Here is a 10374-nt window from a genome sequence, read left to right on the forward strand (position 1 = left end):
GGACGTGTTGGAAGAAGGTTTAGGCCCCATCCCGCGGTACCATCCTCGCCGCTCACCCAACGCTTCCTGATACGGGGCAATTGGCGGACCCTCACCGCTCCATTGACTTGTGGCCTGTTGTATGTTCCGCTGTATTTTACGAAGATGATTAAATATATGTGTGTGTATATATATATATATTTGTTATAGAAAATAATACTTAAAAGAAATACTTATGTAATTTTGTTCAGCAACCGGATCAACCCAATTCCCTTGATTGTCCGTGTGGGTTTTAGCATACGTAGGTACCCAATCCATCTCCTATTTAACATTAAACTTAGATTAGACATTAAATAAACAAAAGCTTACACACACGCACACATACATAAAACATTACATTTTTATAGGCGGTGCTACCGTACGACGATGTCCCACCACGGTATGGGAATTGTTGTTTCTCGCGTACTAGTGTGTTGGCCTCGCTTCTTTTAATATATTTAGCTTCCCGGAAACCTTCAATGGTTCTCAACCAGTTATCATAGGGCATATCCGCGGGATGGAATGCCCTTGCACTGTCAAGATCATTGTAACCTCCCTTGCTCTTAAATAATTTTTTAGCCTCGTACTTGCGGTCAGAGAACCGCTTCATAAGCACAGCCCTAATGCCACCCGTCAAGTTTTTGGCCTTTATATCACGTTCCACTTCATCAAAATTGAAATTTTCCTACAAATTAAAAAAAAAAAGTTAAAATATCATATATAAATTAGATTTGCATGTGCTTAAATATTTGATAAATTTTTATGCATATAAGTTATTTACCCGTAAGTGGTTCATGAGGGCATCCTTGTAATGTTGTTCAACGTTATCCCATCCAATTTTATCGAACGGGATGGACCGCCACATATACAGGCCGGCCTCCCGTGAAAACATATCTCTTGTTTTACCAACAGGGGTATACGTCACCTGCCTGTCAAACGTAAGCGATACAGCCCCCCCCCCCCCCACTTTTACCAGACGCCTTAGTTTCTCGTTTTTTGCTTTCCCCCTAACCCTCTTCGGGGGAACCGCTGCAATTACAACAAAAATAATTAGTAACAACATTTATAATATATAAAATATAAGGACTACAAAATAATTTAGTAAAAGACTTACCGTCTGTCTCGTGTGTGCCACGAAATCCACCAGGAGGAAGCGGTGGATCACCAGCGCCGTCACCCCCATGTCCCCAGGGGGCCACATCAGCCATCAGATAAGCGAATATCAACAATATCAAAAACATAATCCCTATAAAGTTACAAATGTTGCAGCATGTGTATCTAATACAAATTAAGGGAAAGTACAACAAGTGTAACTCAAATTCAAATAAATATTTCAAACAAGTGTTTATCAATTACAAATCAATATAAATTACAATAACTTTTCTTTTAGTCAGACTCCACATAATCGGGATCATCCTCATCATAATCAGCCTCGACCTCATCAGAATCAGTCTCGACTTCAAACACTTCATCGACGGTGGCCGTTGGGGGATCAATTTTGGGCGGAATGTTATGTTTTAAATCATGATTTCAATTTCGATTGAGTGTTTTCTTAGCTCGTTATGTTTGAAATGATGATTTCAATTTTGGCGGGTATTTTCTATGTTCGTTATGTTTTAAATGATGATTTTAATATAAAGAGGGCATTTCCTAACTAATATATATTTTTCAAATACACCTACATTATACATTTGACATACAAACATTCATCCTTACATATACATTTGCATACTTTATACAAACATACATACTAACATACACATTTTTCACCAACATACTAACATACACCTACATAAATACATTCATTCATACACTTACATACCCACATACATGCTTACATACACCTAAATACACAAATAAATAGAGTTTCATATACTCATTTTCTCCAAATACACCTACATTATACATTTGACATACAAACATTCATCTTTACATACACATTTGCATACTTTATACAAACATACATACTAACATACACATTTTCACCAACATAGTAACATACACCTACATAAATACATTCATTCATACACGTACATACCCACATACATGCTTACATACACCTAAATACACAAATAAATAGAGTTTCATATACTCATTTTTTTAAATACACCTACATTATACATTTGACATACAAACATTCATCCTTACATACACATTTGCATACTTTATACAAAGATACATACTAACATACACATTTTTCACCAACATACTAACATACACCTACATACATACATTCATTCATACACTTATTTACATCCTAAACTAAAAATTATACAATTTCTAAACTAAAAATAATACAATTTGCATCCTAAACTAAAAATTATACATACTAACATACACATTTTAGAATTATACATACTAACATAAGTCGTCAAAATTATACATACTAACATACACATTTTCACCAACATATTTACATCCTAAACCAAAAATTATAGAATTTCTAATCTTTAAAAAAAATACATATAAAACTAACCGTTTTTTTCAGGTTTCAAGTAGACTAAGACCGCTGAGACGAGGTGGTGCCGGAGAAGTTTCGGTGGTGACCGGAGAAGAGATGGTGGTGATCCGAATATTCTTCCATAAACACAAATATACACAAAAAAAGAGCAAAGATTAAAGCCTATAACATGTAAATAACAAAATAGAGAAGAGATTTAAGAAAAACAAAGTTAAACTTACCGATTTGGGCAAAAAACGCGGTGTAGCGGCGGTGGTTCGCAGAGTTTTTGGGGGAAAATGAAGGAGGAGGGAAGGAAATGGCGCTGTCTGTGCTTTTACGGACAGATCAATACCGGCGACAACCTGTCGCCGCTACTGACTTATGTGTCGCCGCTACTATGCTAACTAGGGTTAAAGAGGATAAGATTTCTGTGGCTAGGGATTAAAGTGGGACACAAACCTTTAGTGGAGACACATTGTCGCCGCTATTAATTATCTGCTGTCGCCGGTATTGCTTCTGGAATCCCCAACCGTTAGATCAGAATACTGATCAACGGCTGGGGAATAGGTTTGACGCGGATCGACCAATAGCGGCGACAGCTGGCCTGTCGCCGGTAAAGGTGTCGCCGCTAAATGTGGGACGTTCTTGTAGTGACGGAGTACTCCGAGAGTAATCCGAGTCCACCACCAATTCCGGGGAAAACCCGGTAACCCACCCACCCGTAGGCACGACAGTGAAATTACCGGTAAAACCCGTTTGGCTCAAGGATCCAACCCATGTTTCCCTGAGTCTCCTATCATTACCCACCAGTGTTTCACTCTGCACCAAGTGAGAGTCGAACTTGCATCTCTCAAGAGAGATGCAAGCCCTCCACCACTTGATCTAGAGATCATTGAAAGGATCTATAGTATTAACTTTCACTATATACGATAATAAATGGATTTAATTTTATTATAATAAAACAAAGACATGATAAATAAATTTGAACAATAAAAGGGTAAAAAATAAAAAGATAATTCAACTAACTAATGGATGACTTTAACATAATTAATAGTCATAATATCTTTTTATTTAGGTGGAAAAAAATTGAGATTATCTCATAGAGCGCTATGTGTTATTATTATTATTAGTATTATTAATAATTTTAATCAATTAAATGAGAGAATATCAAGTATCCTAAAACAGGTTTCTTTTATTATATAGTATAGATAGATTACTTTATACGTTTATACTATGAGATGAGGCGTAACACTAAGGTGTAACAATATTTTAGAAATTTAGTCTTATTTACAAGTTAAACATTTTTTGTATAATTTTGAGGTGATTTTACACATAACAAGATATATATGAGATGTTGTAATATACTACCAGGTTTATCAGTATATTATTAGTTTATTACTATGTACAGAACTATATAGAAAGTTCAAAGTATATACAAAGTATGGGTGGAGATACAATAGGAAGTTTATTTGGCTAAGAAGGATAGGAAGTGATCTTGACCATCCATTAAGTTAATCAAGGGCTAAGATTAAATCAGGGAAATTGAAAGGAAGAAAATAGGCGCGTGAGTTTGTTCAAGGGCATTCTAGTCAATCCAAGCCAATAGTTTCTCTCTCCTCCAATTCCCCCCCATTTTTTAAACGTTAATAACTCTTTCATACGACATTATTTTTTTATAAAAATTGCACCAAAAAAACGAGCGTTTTTTTTTATCTTTAAAACGAGTATACTATTGCTATATTTAAAAAAAAAAATTAACCCAGTTGCGTAAAACGCAATAGAAAAACCACGTAAAACGCAATTAAAAAAAACCTAAAAAATGACATTTTTCTAAAACGCAATGCACCAAAAACACAAAGAAATGACTTATTTGTAAAACGCAATGGCCAGAAAACACATAGAAATGTCTTATTTGTAAAACGCAATGGCCAGAAAACACATAAAAAAGTGTTTTACCTAAAACGCAATGCACCAAAAACACAAAGAAATGACTTATTTGTAAAACGCAATGGCCAGAATACACTTAAAATGTCTGTTTTCTAAAACGCAATGGACTGAAAACACATAAAAAAGTGTTTTACCTAAAACGCAATGCACCAAAAACACAAAGAAATGTCTTATATGTAAAACGCAATGGCCAGAAAACACTTAAAAATGACTCATTCTAAAACGCAATGGACTGAAAACACCTAAAAAATGTGTTTTACCTAAAACGCAATGACTAAAAACACTTAAAGATGTGTTTTTTTCTAAAACGCAATAGCCAGAAACCACATAAAACTCTCTTATTTCTAAAACGCAATGGACACATAAAACTGTCTGTCACTGTGAACTGTCTGAATTATCTATGAATTACTGTCTTCGAAATGAGCCAATTTATGGAAAATTAATTTTTCTGATGCGTTTTTAGTACAGCAGTTTAATCGAAAAAAATTTTCCGAGCTGACCTACCCCAGCCAGGGGCTCTGCCCCTTGGACCCCGCCAGGGGCTGACGCCCCTGGGACCCCGCTACCGGGGGCTGCCGCCCCCGGACCCCGCAAAGATCGTAAAACGCAATGACTAAATCAAAAACCCATATCATGAAAATGAAATTAAAGAATTTCTTACATGGATTGGAGCCGATTTCTTCATCAATTGACGAAATTTGAATGATAGAAATACTTATCAACACTCGAATCGAACGAATCGAGTGATTATCTCCAAAATCACCGGAAAACAGAGATTTTTTTTATGAAATTAAACTGGGTTTTCTTCAAAAAAAAGCTGAAGAACACGTTGATCGGGTTCTGAATCATTGATTGTTGATGAAAATCGCACTATAATGTAGTGATTATTGAGATAGAAAGTGAAGAAATAGTTGAAGATGATGGGTTTTGAAAATGGTGAGTTTTTGAATTTACTGGGTTTTAAAAAAGGAAGAAGAAGGAGTTGGATTGACTAAAATACCCTTTCTCTTTATTTTAAAATTTGCCACATGTCATAATCCTTTGGCTTCCTATCCTTCCTAGCGAAAATTAACTTCCTATTTGATCTTTTCCCTACAAAGCACTACATTTTTTATGATGCTCGTAATTATTAGAAAGTGTATAAATCACCGCACACAAAGTATTGTACTTTCTTTTAGAAGTATCGAGGCTACTGTAGAGATGACAATGGGACGGGTTCAGAAAATCCTAACCCCAAACCTGATTAAATAAGGTTGTCTCAAAGCTATCCTAAAATCCGTCGAGTTTCTATCGGGTAAATACACATTCGGGTATCGGGCATACTCACGTGTTTCAGATAAACCCATTAATTTAAAAAAAAAAAAAAAAGTGTTGGTATATCCGACGCAAAACCTGCCATGTATCTATTGGATAACACAAACAAAACAAATTGACTCGAAAGTATAAATTAGATCAATTTAGATCAAAATTAAACTTTAATAAAACAAACTTGCTTTAGAACTTTAGTTGGTAACAAGGCTAAAAAGCTACTAACGAAGCCTTCAAATTAGATCAAAATTTAACTTTATAACACAAACTCAAAAGTCAAAATGCATGCCAATAACGTTCAAACATAAACAACACAAATTCAAACTTGATGTGTAACCAAAACCAAATATCTCATATCTGGTTAATGGTTTGCCAGCGACTTGCGATTAGGGTTCAAAATTCAGACGTAGGTTCAAAGTTCAAATGCAGAACTCTAGAAGCCAGAATGGGAGATTTGAGGAATTAGAATGTCAAACGTAATTGATTATAACTAGTATTAAGCACCCCCGCGTTGCAGCGGAGGCGAACACTAATACCACACTACTGCCAGCGACCATCGACACTGAAGTTGCGGCGTGTTAATGCGAAGAAGTTAAACCTAAACGTAAAACATAGAATAAAATAACTTAGTTGATTTAGGACTCGCGCGTTAAGATGAACCCGCGTCTATTTTTCCCGTTTGACAGGTTCATCGTAATCTATATAATATATATCATTACCACTGTACAAACCATAATGCATACGTTACAACAACCATTGCATCAATATGTTGCAAATTAAATTTATACAAGATTCTGGCTAAGTTAATTAGATTATTATAAATAATAATAATTTACAAATAAAACAACACAACTTGCAACAAAGCAATGCATGAAACACCATATTAACACATAGTACAATACCTTAATGCTAAAACCTAATGCAAGTTAACAGTATATAAAATAGGATTGGAAGTTTGGAATTTTGAGGACATATCATACTATTTTCAACATATACAATTCCCTGAATAGTGCTTCGCAGCCATTGGCTAAAATAGGCAGCTGTCCTTTCCTTATTGAACCAACCAATTTATTATTTTATACACGCTTTAAAATTACGGTTTTGCCCCGGAATAGTGTTTCTCTGCCATTGGTTCAAATGGGCGGCGAGCAATACTCATTGAACCAACCAGTTTATTATTTTATACCCACTTTAAAGTTACAGTTTTGCCCCCCGTTAAAAAATACGGTTTTGCCCCAGCTTCAAAATACATTTACCCTCTTGCCCCGAGCTAAAAATACGATTTCGCACTTAGTAATAAAAATTACGCTTTTACCCTCAGCCTAAATTACGTTTTCGCACCGGTTAAAAATAAAATTTTGTTTTTCCCTCCGGCTCAAAATTACGAATTTACACCAGTTTATTATTTTATACTTACTTTAAAATTACGGTTTTGCCCCCAGTTTTAAATTACGTATTTGCCCCCAGTGCAAAATAAATTTATGCTTTTGCCCCCAGCTAAAATTTACGAATTTCCCCTCGGTTCAAAATTAAGATATCACTCTCAATTCAAAATTACGTTTTTGCCCCCCATGAAAAATAAAAATATGGTTTTCCCTAGCTAAAAATTAGGATTTTACCCTCGGGAAAAAATGATTTTCCCCTAAGTAAAAATAAAAGTATGACTTTGCCCCTAGCTAAAAATCGTGTCAAAAAGCTGCCTAACACTCTTTTTACTTTTTATTTCTATCAAAACTATAGTACTGTTTTTTTAATTGGATGAGAATTATTCGGGCATCGCCCCGCAACGCGGGCGGGGCATCACCTAGTCTCTCTATAAATGTACATTTTTACTATGGATTCTCGGATAATAATAGTTTGGTTTGGTTTATGTAGAAATTTACGATTCACCACACAAACTCAAGATAACACAAGAAATAGCGACTAAACAGGTGACAAAATCTTATTAAACCAACCCAAAGAGATTTGCCCTCCAAATACCCAAAGATCTTACAATAGTAAGATCAAACAATACAAAATACAGAAAGAGTATAGATGATCATCCACTGATGATCATCAACAGAACAACAGAACAATACAACCAAACAATCTCTCAGATACAGATGAGAGATTGTTTATACAGATCTCTAAGATGACTGAAACCCTAGCAGAGAGAGTGAATCGATACAAGTACAACAACTACACCAATAATGAACAATGAGAAGCCTTTTATACACTGAAACTTTAGAAGTTTCACTTCAGTCCAAAAGTATGGAGCATGATGATCGAAGTCCCTGAAGTTACACTTTAACCCCCTGAGATATTTTGATCTGTTGTAACCACATAACAAACGAACAAACATATCAGTATTAAGCCCAATATCAAAGAGGAGTCCAACAAGACTTATAAGAGTCCAATAGTAAGACTTATAAGTCCAATAAATAAACAACCCAAATGAATGACTAGAAATTAACCAATTTTAACACCCCCCCTGTAACACCTCGAAATTTTGCGTCCAATAATGTATTGACACGTGTCTTGAGTTTACACGTGGTGTTAAATACTAAATAAAGGACTAAAGTTGACAACCATTGAAAGCATGTAAATTCGAGGGTTAAAAATGTCAACGAGGGATAAATATACTGTACAGTAACCCTAAATGATGCTCGTACCTTCAAACGGATAAATCATGGATCGTACGGAACGAAATGCGGAAGAAAGTGAGAGATTACAAACTACAGGGGTTAATTGTGTCAACATGTTTAAGTTATACCTCTGAGTGACCCTCTAACATACCCGAGGCTTTGTAACAGTAAATTACGCTCACTAGAATATACGATATAAATTTCGCGAAGTTCCGTTTTAAAACGAGAAAGTTATGATCAATTTCGTATGCGAGGGGTTAGAAGCGTCAACAATGAAAGATAAGGCTTTTCGGATAGTAATTAAACTAACCGGAGACTTTACGGCGTGGGTAGAAGTCACGAGGCCCTTATTCGTAAATAATCGAGGCCCAAATCGCAAAGTTACCCCTTCGAAACCGAAAGGTCAGGCTAATAATGGCAAAAGATTTGAAAATCTTGAATTACATGCCTCAGGCGGGCCGCATTAGAGAAACAAGGAAGCTCATGCGGGCCGCGAGCCATGTGAAGATCCTGTTCCTGACATAAGGATTCAGGCGGCCCGCGTGAGCCTAGCCTGATCCTTAATGCGGGCCGCGTCAGACTGCCAGATGCAGAAAACATGCACAAATTCATTGTTTGATGTTTTAACCGACCTTGGGTGCAATTATGGCAGCATGGGCGCCCCCTACACGTCCCCTAGCACTCAGGGACAGCTGCTGATCATCCATGAGCAATTATAGACTTAGTTGTGATGATCTTGTGCTCAAATTTTCACTATAAAAGGCAATGTAGTGCACACATTTGAAACACACCTCAAACCTGCTTTCTTGATCACTTCTGGAGCTCAAGAGCATTCTTCTAACATCTCTGGTCGTGCACCAAGCTTCTGTAAGTTTGCCTAACCCTTTGTGGTTTAGTTTTTACATAGTTTTAGCTTAAAAGTCAATCCGTCGTAATTAACGATTCACTTAGCGATAAATCACAAATGGTCCAGTGGTTTGTCGAATCAAAGGTAGTTACATGTTGGTAATCATGTGGGCTTCAAACCCCAAAAAGGGCACCCTCTGATTCCCACTCTAACTAGTCCGAATGTCGAGTCAAACTTGCTTAGAAAAAGTCAACAGAATGCTATTTTGAGATTTTAAGCATAATCAGTAATGTAGATGGCGTGTAATCTGTTTTAACACTCATATAACATGATAATAAGTATATTAACTAGTCTAAGCTTGTTTGATCCGACCATTTACTGTTTTGACCCGGTTCGGAACCGAAAGTCGCAAAACTTTGACTTTTGCTTTGACTTCAGTTCTGACCCGTTATGGTATGATTTAGATATGCCTTAGGACTCTCTTAGGACCAGGTTACATGATGGTATAACCCTCTGTGACCGATTCATCGTTTGTCTGAGTCTTTAGCACATTTCCGTTAAATGCTTAAAAGTTGACCGTAACGCCCTTTTTACTTTAAAACGAGAATTTTGGACACGTGAAAGGACAATGACCTTAGTTACTGATTTCTAAGCATGTCCCTAAAATTTCACGTCAATCCGAGGTCTAGAATAGGAGTTATGCTAAATAGCGCAATTACGGAAACTTTAGTAATTAAACGGCGCATTTAGCATAAAGCCTATCTAAACCCAAATTTCGGCACCAAACCTTTTACACACTGATGTAAAATAATATTTTGGGATTTTTAAAGATTTTTAATTATTTTAAACCTGCTCATAACCTCCGGTTGTGGCATCGGTTCGGTAAATACCGAATATACCCTTTTCGGACATACCCTTTTCAGACATACTGATTTTAAATAATAAATAGAGTATTTTGGACTTTATAAACTGTTTGGGAAACTCAGATTTCCTGTAGAACTCAGAAACCTCTTTTATAATCTTTAAAACGACCGAAATACCCCTACGGGGCATATAATGGATTTAAACTCGTTACGGGCATTAGGGAAGGTATCCTACTGATACCACAACCTCTTTAAAGCATATTGACTTAGGAAACTTGTGTAGGACTCTTACGGTTACTCGTTACGCCTTATGCGCGCACGGTT

This window comes from Helianthus annuus, chromosome 14, assembly GCF_002127325.2.
Source record: "Helianthus annuus cultivar XRQ/B chromosome 14, HanXRQr2.0-SUNRISE, whole genome shotgun sequence".
Taxonomy (NCBI): domain Eukaryota; kingdom Viridiplantae; phylum Streptophyta; class Magnoliopsida; order Asterales; family Asteraceae; genus Helianthus; species Helianthus annuus.